The sequence below is a fragment of the Panthera pardus genome, unplaced genomic scaffold, assembly GCF_024362965.1.
Source record: "Panthera pardus isolate Hobbes unplaced genomic scaffold, ASM2436296v1 HiC_scaffold_21, whole genome shotgun sequence".
Taxonomy (NCBI): Eukaryota; Metazoa; Chordata; class Mammalia; order Carnivora; family Felidae; genus Panthera; species Panthera pardus.
Genome location: NW_026526777.1, coordinates 49,898,966 through 49,911,849, shown reverse-complemented (window position 1 = coordinate 49,911,849; position 12,884 = coordinate 49,898,966).

Here is a 12,884-nt window from a genome sequence, read left to right as displayed (position 1 = left end):
TAATCTGCCCTAATGCTCGAGACTAATACCTCTAATACTAAATAACATATTTAATCCCCCGTGCTAATAATAATAATGCTAAGCTCTGTAAGCATATTCATGCATTGACAGCCAAACATAAATGAAGATCTCTTCAAATACAGGGCATCACAAATAGTTCAGATTCCATTCTTGGCTTCTTTTCACAAATATGAAAATAGTGGTCATGATGGGGAGAGCTGCCGTATGAGTAGATGGAATATATTGCCTACAGAATGTCCTGCCCCCAAATATCACCTTCAAAGCCTGTAATTTCATCATGCAAGTCTGCTCTCTTGTATATAAGAGAGAGATTTCTTTGCCATTGTATTTTGTATGAAAATTAAAATGCCCTTAGGAAGAAATAAGTCTTAGAAGCTAACCCACTGGCAAAATAGAGGATTAGATTTTTGGAGCTAGAAGATTTTTTGAGGTCATCCAGTCCTACCCATTTCTGACATGAGGGGGAAGAGGTTACAGCACTTGCCTGAGGTTGTATCTATCAGAAGGGGAGAAGTTCAGTCTTTCATCTCTACCTCTCTCTTCCAGTAAATGACATTTGGGTCCTAGGGGGTGACAGAGACCCAGTTTCAGGGCTTGGGAGTATGAGGGTGGGGAAAGGAAGACACATTTCTGGGAAGGAGAGGAGAACTTCCGAGAGGTGGGAGAATCCTCACATCTTTTCCTGGGAGTGATTCTAACAAAAGTAATCAGCTGCTGTAGCAATTGAAAGGAAAAGACTTAAGTCTCTCCCCTGAGAAGATTTAAGCATGGGGTAGACATATTTCCATCCAAGGCTGGAGATGCAGGGATCAATTTGCTGGTTTCCTGATAACTCTATCAGCTCAGTGATTTTTAATTACAGCATCCTGCCTCCAATTTCTTGCTGTTTTCTCTACCATCAGTTTGAGTTTGAATACCATTACAAATCTGATAACTTCTGCAAAGCATCTTTATTGTGAAGGGTAGAGATGTCTGGGTAACAACAACATGCAAAGGCTCTAGGCTGTGCAGTCACTGTGGTAAACATATGACCTAGGTCTAGGGCCACGGCAGAGAACAGTAATGAGGCAATACACTCTGCTGTGCACTGAGAGTGCTTGTTCTGTCTAGCAGTAGAGCAAGAATACAGACCAAAGGAGCCACTGAGACACAACAGGCCTATGCTCCTGGCCTGGCAGGATAAGTTGAGAAATTCAGGTTCTGTGACTGGCTATAGACACATTCCCTTTTTAGATTCTTGTTCGGCTTCTGCCACCAGCCAGCTCTATAACTGTCAGCAGGTCACTTGACTTTCTTACACAGATACTAGGGGTCCTTCTGGTGCTATCCTTTCATGACGTTGAAGGCAGTATGGCCCAGGAGACAGTGCAGGCCATTAAGTCAGACCTGAATTGACATGTTGGCTCTGCACTTATATTTAAGTGATCTTAATTCTTGACTTATCCCCTTATGTGTAACCCAAACACTTCACCCCCTAAGATTTCCCTAAGGCTTTTCTTTCCGTTCTCTTTCTGGATGCTCACCTCTCTGCATACTTTTGCCGAGTCCTCTCCAGCTTGCAGAATACATATATACCTTCAATTCCCTAAAACTAAATCCCATTTCCTTCCTCTTTCCCTTCATCCTTCCCTCTTTCCTTCCCTCCCTTCCTTCCTCCCTCCCTATGGTAAGTGCTAGGCTCTAGGATAGGTGCAGAATAGTCAATACCTCTATGTGTTTCTGGGCCACGGAGAATTGTAAAATATAATGTAGGGGATGGAGATGCAGACACAATCCAGAGTGGCGCATTCTCTAGTAGAGATGTACAAAGTATTGATGATATACAGAGAGGGAGAAAATTACTCCCTGGGAGTCACTAATGACATTTGTTGCGAACCCTCTAATCACTATGGAAGCAATACCCCAGGTCTCCATATGTTTTACATGTCAGTGGAGGGAAAGACCTAACGTGCAATGTGTGTGCCCCCTCTCAGAGAGCAGAAAGGAGCAATGGCAGCAGCAGAGCCCCTCCCCCCGCCCCCGAAGGTACACACTACATCTGGTCGGTGCCGTTATTTGGGACTCCCGAGCACCACATCAGCACCTTATTATTCCGTCCAAGGCACACTCAAAGGACAGCCAGGTCTGTTTGGTAGAGCAGCTGCCTCCACGCCTTGAGGGTGCAGTGTTCTGAAACCACTGCTTCTGCAACTTGAACGTGCATATGATTCACTTGCAGATTCTGATTCAGCGGGCCTGAGTAAGGCCCCAGATTCTGCACATCTAACAGCTCCCAGGTGATGCTAATGCAGCTGGTCCAAAGACCACACTTAGAGGAGACAGTTCCTAGAGAGCATGCCTGTCGTCTTCCTCAGCCCTCGGGATTCTAAAATGGGGGTCTACCAGAAACCGTAGGGGCTAAGAAGCCAAAAGGTCAATAATGTCTGGCGAGGAGGTGAGGTCCTCACTTATAAGAATCTTGGTGCTCTACTGGCATCCAATTTCTCAACCACACAGGAGCCAGGTATCTGACCTGTATATACTAGTGAGGTAAGAAAAGAGAGGAGAGAGGAAAGAAGGGAAACTTAAGTAAATCAAAATTCTGCACGCTGAGAGCTCGCTTGCTTATGAATGTGTTTACAGATAAGCAGCCCCACAGACCAGCTGAATCATGCTGGCTGAGTAAAGGTCTTTCCCCCAAGCCTATCAGACAGAGTAAATCTGTTCAGAAGTGGGACAGGGAGTGCCTGTCACTCTGTGGAAACACACATCAGATAAGATGATTAAATCCCCACCAGCAATGTGCAAGCACCCAGAGGCCCAGACTTTAGACTGCCAAGGTGCCATGCAATTTCTAGGCACTTCATCTAAGAAATAAAATGAATTATTTCTGTTTTCAGTTCTGTCCTCCTCTCCTCCAGCCTGTGCGATTACTACCCTTGCATCATTAATAAAAACAGCCACCAGAATTTATAGGGGGTCATTCTTCCAAGGATCTCAGCACTTGGAGAAATAAATCAATCAATGTTATTTATTGAGCATATTCAGCTAGGAGATGTGGGGAATAAAGCAAACATGTATTTAGTATGTACACTCTCTTAATTCAAAACTTTTGGGATGGCTTAGAAAATATACCTTGTGGGGAGGCTATACAGCAAGGTGACAGCAGAAGCTGGATTTGGCGTGCTTTCTGGAGTCTGGCTACCTTGGTTCAAATCCCATCTCTGCCACTTCCCAGCTGTGAGGGGTCGGGAATGCCATTTACTCTCTTTTAGCATCAGTGTGCACATCTGTGAAAGAGGGGCAATATCAGGCTGCTCTGATGGTCAAAGATGGGAAAGGACGCAGGCTCGCAGTACATAATGCTCAAGTGTGGGTTGTTTTTATGGCATTAGATGGTTCCTATGTTTAAGGAAAGGGAAGAAAAGCAAAGCAAAGGAAAAGGAAATACCCACATGACTCACCTGCAGAAGCACACTCTTTCCTGGAAACAAGGAGAAACTTATCATCCAGGCCCTTGCATAAGGGTCATTGGGTAATATAGTGGAAAAGTCTTCAATTACAGTTTTACGGCAGACGTAGATAAGCCATTCAAGTGGGTATTTCTTATACAGACCCTGTATAAAAGCAGAGAATATAATAACATCACTCATTGCCAGAATGCCTGTGCCTGGCTGGATCACGTGGCCCAGGTACCTTGTTTCTAATGATGTAACTCATTACAGTGATAGAGCTTAGAGGTACCTAAGAGAATAGCTGGTTAACGTGCCCATTAGACTGTCTTTTTCAAATAGCACATCTTAAGTGCACTTTTAGCAAGTATGGTTTGCAGTCAATTCCTAGTTGAATTCTTTGATGGGGAACCAGGGTGTAGGACTGCCATAAGGTTTTTAGAGACAGATATGAGGAAGGCAGAGTTTATATTCCAGTTATATCCAAAGTATAAGATGTGGATGGGCAGAAAGAAAGGTAGAGAGAATGTTCTAAGAAGTGGGAGCAACACGTGTCTAGGCACATACTCATAGACACAATGATGAGCCAGCCTGATGTGCATGTTCCACATCCAGTCTCCTGGTCCAATGCCCTTTGTTTGTTTCTTCTTTTAAAAACAACAGCTCTATTGAGATACGATTCAGATATTGTAAGGTCATAAGATTCACCCCCTCTAAAGTGCACAATTCAGTAGTTTTTATTCAAAAAGCTCTGCATCGATCACCACTACCTAATTGCAGAATATTTACATCACCCAAGAAAGAATCCTGTACCTATTGGCAGTCCCTTTCCATTCTTCTCCAAGCCTCCACCCTTGGCAAACACTCATCTATTTCCTATCTCTGTGTATTTACCTATTCCCCCGATTTTTGTACAAATGAAATCATATAATATGTATGACATACAAACATCATATGATTTAAAAATACAATATTTTCTACCATTATGTGGATTTTCTTTTCACTTTCTTGATAGTGTCCTCGAAGTACAAAAGTTTAGAATTTTGATGAAGTTCAATTGATCTACTTTTTCTTTTGCCGCTTATGTCTTGGATGCCGTATTTAAAAAGCCATACACTTATACCTAAGTTTTCTTGTAATAATCTTAACAGTTTTAGCTCTTACCTTTAGGTTTCTGATCCATTTTGAGTTAATTTTTGGACATGGTATGACACAGGGGTCCAACTTCATTCTTTCACATATGAGTGTCCAGTTGTCTTAGGACCACTTATTCAAAGACTTTTCTTCCTCTAAGAAGTTGTATTGGCACAGGTGTCAAAAATTGATTGACCATAAAAATATGACTTGATCTGGACTCTTTATTCAATTGATCTGTATGTCTAACCCTATGTGAATACCACAGTGTATTTATTATTGTAGATTTGTAGTAAATTTTGAAATTAAGAAATGTGAGTCCTCTAAGTTCTTTTTCTTTGCCAAGATGTTATGGCTATTCTTAGTCTCTTTATTTTCCATATGATTTTTGAGGTTCAGCTTGCCATTTTCTGTGAAAGCACAAAAAAAAAAGAGACCTGGGATTTGATAGGAATTATGTTAACTATATGGATAAGTTTGGGGAGTATCATCATCTTAACAGTATTAGTTATTCTGATCCATATATAGGGAATGTCTCTCTATTTAAATCTTTCATTTCTTTTGATGATGTTTTGTGGGTTTTGGTCTTAAAAGTCTCACATTTATTTTGGTAAGTTTATTCCTAAGTATCTTATTCTTTTTTGATGCTATTATAAGTGGAATTGTTTTCTTAATTTCATTTTTGGATTGTTCATTATTTGTGTATAGAAATACAATCGATTTTCCTATATTGATCTTGCATCCTGCCACCTTGCTGAACTTGTTATTAGTTCTAGTGCTTTTTTTTCCTGTGTGTGGCTTCCTTAGAATTTTCTATATACTAGAGCATATCATCTTCAAATGTAGTTTTCTTATATTCTTTATTCTTAGTGACTCTTCTTCAACCAATGCATTCTTGTTCCTGCTGCCTCCTGTGGGAGGAGGAGAACTTCTTTATGCTCTTACTGGAAGTATCTGAGAAATTTATTGCAGAGACAGATTGGCCTTCGGAAATATGGATCACCCTTAGCACTGTCTGTGGGCAAACAAAGGCATTCAAAAAGTAACATGGTAAGAAGGTGAGAATAATCAATAATCTGTGGTGTTTGTTCAAAGTTCTTAGCCTATCTCCCAAGTTCTCGGCTGTCTCCATTCAATGGTAACAGTAATTGGATCGGCATTAATGAATGAGAACTCATGCATAGCCTCCATACTCGCCCCCATAGCTATTCAGTTCACGCTTCCATAGTGCCAGGACTAGGACTGCCAATGAAAGAGATTAGCTTTTAGCAGTTGACCAAGTCATTCTGTCTGGTTGTTTAGTCCCTCACCCATAGTAGATGTTCTCTGCTGGTTGTTCACATGTAGTTCGAAAACCTTTATGCTTCCTGTCCACTTCCAGAGATCCACCCACCTGCCTTTTTCACAGACATTCCTTGTCTCTGATAGTCTAATCTTTCTCCTTCCAGGCCCTTAACCAACTAACCAACCATGTCATTCCACATTGCCCACGAGTTCATCTATATTTTTACCTTAAGTCAGTTCTTCCTCTACACAAAGTTGATGACTAATTGCACTTAACATCAAAGCTCTGCCCATGGGGAGGATTTCCCCCTCATCACTGTCCATCACAGCTCACCTATGAATGAAGCTGGACCTTTCTACTTATCTGTTATCTCATCATAAAGGCCGTCTGTTAAGCCACAGATGTGAACTATAGGAGATACACGAGTGCAAACTGATTGATGGCATGGGGCTCTGGGCTACCTGCTTGATTAGCTTATAGTGTGCTCTCCAGCTCTGCTTGTTTCCAATCTTGGATGTACCATATCCATCTTAGAATGCACTGCCACAGAACTGGCCCCACCTTGCGACTTGTGGGCTTTGCATGAACCCAGTTCATGATGGATGGCTCTGGTCATAGGATCCCTTGTATCTCAGGGTCAGAAGCTCTGTATTTCCCAAGGGCAAGTAGCACATCAGTAAATGCTTATTGATGGTGATCATCCTCTGTTTTAGGTGGCAGGGACTTTCTCCAGAACCCCAGAAGTCTACATTGTGATTTATTAACTGGAGCTTCCCATCAACTCTGAACACTATTTTCTCCCACCATAGATGGCTCCGGTACCATAGGGTCTCCTAGGTTATATGGCTCATGTGTCAGACCATTTTCTCAAACCTGGTCCTTCTGCTGAGCTCTTTCTTGCTCTGGATACTACTCAAAGTTCACAGCCTTTTAATGTTATACAGCAAATGGGTGAAAGTGGTATTTCCAGGCATAGAATATGCTGCCTCCAGAACCTGAAGAGGCCATTAAGACTTATGCTACTTTCTCAGTAGTTGGAGGCGTAAAATACAATTCTTTGTTGTTCCATTTGGAAGGGATGTTCTGGCATTCTCCAGAACCTGTAGATCCCTAAGAAGTTCACTAATATGCTGGGGTCCTGAAGCTTTAATCTCCACTTTCTGAAGCACATGTATTTTGCCAAGGCTTCCACATAGTAGCCACTTCTTTTTCATCTGGTCTTATTATCATGGCATTGTCAATATAATGGGCCAGTGTGATGTTCTGTGGACTATCAGACATTTCATCTCCTTGATAGTCTTATTACAACAGAGGGCCAAATCATTAACAAAACCTAAGACAAGACCATAATTACATACTCTTGTCCATCTCACATGAATATGAACTGCTTTGGGTCCTCTTTTCTTGTAGGGATGGAAAAGAATGCATTCACCAGATCACGGTCATTTAATATGCATTGGAGGCTATATTCATCTGCTTTAGTAAAATCACATCTGGCTCTGCAGCTACAACTGGGGACAGTACTTGATTAAATTTACAGTAGTTATTCACTCAGTCATGATTCATTCCATTTTTATAGGGGCTATTCTGGTGAATTAAATGAGGATTTATCATAGATCATCACCCTTGTATTCTCTGAAGGTAGCACTAATGTCTACCATTCTCACCAGGTTGCAATATTATCTTTTTATTTACTATGTTGACTTGGGGTGAAGGCACAGTTGCACCAGTTTTCATTTGGCTTTCTCTACTAAATTTCCTACTGTACAGGTTAAGGAATCAATACCAACTCCAAGGGTTTATGCCAAACTCCAAAAAGTATGTCTATTCCAATTATACCAGCAAATGATCATCAGGTGGGCCTGTGATTCCAGGAATCTGTGAAGCCAGACCTAAGGATTCCAGGATTCAATTACTTCCCTGGCCCCATACAGCCCTTCTGTATGACAATACTCCCCCCACATTGATCTTTAAGATTCGACTGTAACAGGAGGGTTATTATGGCATATTGAGTCCCATATTGGATATCAATGCTAATTCTGACTCCATGTCCCACAGTCCTTGAAGAGTTTGGGTATTGCTTTTTCCCAAATGGGCTGTTGCTTGAGTAAATGGCTACAGTCCATTGGCAAAAGGACTAGAACATTTCCAACTGAATACAATTGCTATGGAGTTGCAGGATTCCTTTTCATAGAAATCCAGCATCTCTTTCTGCCCCTGGTGTTCTGGGTCTGAGAACTGACTGAAGTTTGGAAACTTGACAAAGTACCATGGATTTTAATTTGAGAGATCTCCCTCAGCCTTCTTATCATCCATTCTTGATATCCTTTGCCTGTGTAAATTAAGAAATATCCCCTTTGCTCATCTAACATGCCTCTGGAAATACCAAGTTCCATGAATATCACCATAGCTCTTTGAAGGTTAGATTCTCCCTCTAGCCAAAGCCAGATACCGCTTAAATATTGCCACATATTGTGATATCAGGGCCACCTTGCTTCATTACAATAGTTGCAATTGCCTTGTTTCTGAGGGTTGAGTGCCATCACCTGGACCTTTATTGTTGGAGGATCTAATCGGGCTACTAGAAAGCCTAGTTCTGTATTAGCCTGTCCTATCTTCAGCCTTGGCCTATACAGAACAGCTATCACTGAGCTGACCCACGTTCACCAGGTATTCCTTGGAGTGTCCTTTAGGCCCTCCCATGGAACATACTCCACTGGCACGTTTATGGCCTGATACAGTATATGCACTCTGTGTGCCAACTTCTTTGAGCTGTTTGATCTCTTGATTCACCATCCACCATGGCAGTTCTGGCATTTCTACTTCACATAGTGTGGGTCTTTGCTTTTTCCAGATCCTAACAGCCCTTCTAGTAACAATCATCTCCAGGGCCTCTGCTAACGCATCAAATCATATAAAATGGAGACTATTTCAATATTGATAAACTCTTGATTATCCAACCTTATGTTCCACACCTCCTGATCAGGTACTCCAGGATTCAGTCCCATGCATATGCTAGTAGCCTCTACAGGGACATGTTAGCTATGCCATAACAACTTTGGTGTATACACTCCTTCCATAAAATTCTCAGTGCATCTCTAGTCTGATTGTACCGGAATTTGATTTTCCTTATTGGATTGTTTGCCAGGGGAAGGGGTAGGGGATATTTCCTTAAGCAGGCAAGCAGTGTCTTGTAATGTGAATGTCTTAACCGAGGTCTCTGCATCATCTTCAAGGAAGGGGAGAGCTATGATCTATCAAGGCCGAGGGGAGGAAGGGACTTCTGAAGGTCCAGCAAGTCAAGGTACTAAGGTCTACTCAAATTGCCCTATTCCAAGTCTCAGCACCCTACTACTTTCCCATTAGGGACCTGCACTTGGCATAGGAGACTTACTGAATCTGAGAATTCAATCCTATCTGAAGCTCTACTACTTTAATGATTAAGTCCTGAGCCTAGTTTTCTATTCTCCTGGTACTCTGGCTGTAGGAGATTAGGGTTTCCCTAAATGCTACTAAGGCCTTCTAGCTTTCATATTTTGTCTGGAAATGATGATTAATCATCTGAGCCTGTCATTATTTATCTTTCAAAAATCAATGGTGCTCAGCAAATCACCCAGTTCCATGGTCCTTATAATTACCATCTCCCTTGTCCCTCTCAATCACAAGAAACACTGCGCCACACCATGTACCCCCTTCTATGGATATCCCACATCAGTCTACTGCTGATGAAAGTTAACAGTCACACAGAAATTACCCTTCTTTCAACAGCTGCACTGCTACAATACCTCACAGGCTAGTTCTACCCCAGCTACAACCAGTGATGGGGTTTGCACCGCCAGAGAGCCAATGACTGACCCATCTCTAAAGTCCCATTTTGAAAGTCAACTTCCTAAAACTGCTTTTTGTATCAAAGAATTCTTAGGCGAGAATTGGCTGCAGAAGGTTTACTGGGGAGAGTTCTTGAGGTATACATATGTGAGGAAGCGAAGAAGGCAAGTTTGGGCAGGAAGAGAAACGCACTCGTATTGAGGTTGTAACTGAGACCGAAGCAGATTCTATGGGGAATTCTAGAGCCTGAATGGCCCTTCAGAACTCTCCTAAAGTGAGGCAAGAGGGTTAGGCTTTTAAATCTCCAAGCAGGCAGTCACTGGCCATGGGCTACCCGGGAGATGTGCAAGAGGGAAGGCTTAATTTTGGGCAAGGCAGTTCCTACTGACAAACATAGCTGTAAACTGTGAGTGGTCAGTAGATATTCTAAGAAGCTAGGCCATTTGTGTATCAATCCTGAAGAGGGGACGCTGTTGCCTACCACAACATCTGTCACAATGACCATCGCTATTATCACCCCACCAGGACCACTGCCTGTCTTTGACATTTTTACCAGACTGGAATTTCCACACCTTTGCAGACAATATTGCTTATTCTAGATTTGGGATTGCTTTTTAGAGCAAAAAGAAAACACCCTCCTGCTACAGTTCCACCACACATGATCCACTAAGCTTGGCTGGCAAGTGGAGGCCACGGGTGACAACCTGATGCCAATTAGCAATGGGAAAGCTAGCCTAGCCCTCTGCTCTGTTGGCACTGCGGTTGCACAACGTTCCCTTTCTTTGGCTCACAATCTGACAAAATAGGTCTGGAATACGAGAGAGAAAAAATTTAGTTTGGCATTACAACTTCTTGACCATGACACTGTCCCGATTAATAATCACCTTGAAACTCCAGGTCATCACCCTCTAATTAATGTTGCCCCTCTCCTGTAGTATCCTGACTCTCAAGCCTCCGGGGTCAAGTGAGAACCCCAGTCTATCTTAGTCCCATCAGAGACAGAGAGTAAGAGAGAAAGTGACTGTGGCAAGGACTGACTACATGTTCAATAAGCCTTTTCCCTATTTCTCCTTGACACACTAGTCTGTATTTGCCGGCCTCTTGAAGTTCAGTAGAGCAATGTGCCTGAACTCTGGACAAAGGAAGCAGACAGAGATCATGTACCCACTCCCAGACCTGGCCCGTGGATGCTTCCACATGCAATTCTCCTCTTTCTTTCCTCTCTTGTGAGAAGCCAGGAAAGGTATGAGAAGTGAAGACTGGAGGCTTAAAGTGTAAAGCACAAGTATCCTCGGATGTCTGCTGGGAAGAAAAGCTGTCCAGAGGAGCTATTCCTCCAAATCAGACTGTTATACAAAGAATCATTTGTTGTTATCCCAGTGGCATTTGGGTTTGTTTGTTACAGCAGTTGGCTTACTCTAATACAGGGATAGCAAATGAATGTGAGCAGAGGGAACCCAAGGGAACCTGAGTTGTGTTTCTCACCAGCTCCAGGCACTGATTACTTGGTTACTTTTTTTAGATTCTCAGCACCCACCCAGTGACTTCAGCTAACCAAAATCATCATTTTGAAAATAAATGAATATTCATTTGAATATCACCTTGGTGGAAATAAGAAGAGTCAGAACCTCCCTATGATCAGAAGGGTCTTAATGAATCTAAGATGTGTAGCCTGTTACTCTTTGGACACCATGCATGGAGTTCTCATTAGGTAGAGAATGACCTATCTTTTCCCTGCCCTGCCCCAAGCTTCTCTCCACAGCATGAGCAACTCTGTCTAGAGGGCTGTATCCTGCATCTATTCAGAAATGCATTTCCTTTTTCTTCCAAGCAATACAGAAACTGATGGTCTGTGCACAGGGGTTTGGCCAGGGGCATTCCCCAAGACAGCATGGGCACATCAACCTAAGGCAAGAAATGTGGGCTCTGGGGAAACATTTTTGCACTTAACCATGCCAGCCTGGCACTCCACAATGTTCGCACTCCTCCAATTAAGCTGTTCAGTTCTCAATCATCTGGAGCTGCTGCCAACTGCTGGCTGCTGATAGTCAGAGTGGCTGCTGCCCGGAATGTCAGCAGTTCTGCTTTTCTGCCTCTCCTGGACTGGCTCTACTACACCCTTCTTCCCAGCCTCCCCATGACAGCAAGCCACTAACTTCCCTTCACCCGGGTACTATTAAGAGAGACACGTGGGAAGGTGCAGTGGGGCTACTAGGCTGTGATTTCTTTTGGTGCTTGTAGTCTACACCTGGTACTATACCATTCCAGCACTTTGAACACCACCTCATGCAAGTGAGGGGTCAATTCTTGTTCCTGGAGATATTGAACAGCTTGGGTCGTGGACAGAATGCCTGCTGAACATACATTCCCTGCTAGCCTGAGCTGGTGCTCTACATATATGAATCTTTACATCACCCAGGAAGATAAATACTATATATCGATTTTACAAACAAAGCTGTTAGGAAAAGCTAAGTCTCCTGACAATCTATCACTTTCTTTTTTCTCTCTTCTCATTACCAACACCCTGCATTAGAAATATGTCATCTTAAAAAAGAAAAGAAATGCATCATCTTCCCTTGACCTTGTAAAATCCAGCCTCTGGTTTTTGGCATCTAGATTCCTTCCTCTAGACATGTGTTGTTCAATATTATACCCATTAGCCACATGTGGCTACTGAGCACTTGAAATGTGGCTAGACAGAATCAAGATGTACTAGAAGTGCAAATTACACACCAGACGTTGAAGACTTAGTACAATAATAAAGAATATAAAATATCTTAATACTGTTTAATACTGATTACATGTTGAAATGATTATGCTTATATTTGGCTATAAGTCACATAAAATACACTATCCAAATCAGGTTTTCTTTTCCTTTTCAATTTTTTAAAATTTTATTTACTTATTTTAATATGATTTATTGTCAAGTTGGCTAACATACAGTATATACAGTGTGCTCTTGGTTTTGGGGGTAGATTCCCGTGATTCATCACTTACAGCTTTTTCCTTTTTTAATGTGGCTACTAGAAACTTCAGAGCTACACGTGCGGCTTGCCTTTGTACCTCACAATATCTATGACTTGGATAGTGAAGTGTCTAGAGATTGACCAGAATGTTCTGTTACAGGCACAAACTGACCATGACACCTGCTGCTTCCCATAACCAGTAGGACAAATCCCATGGTC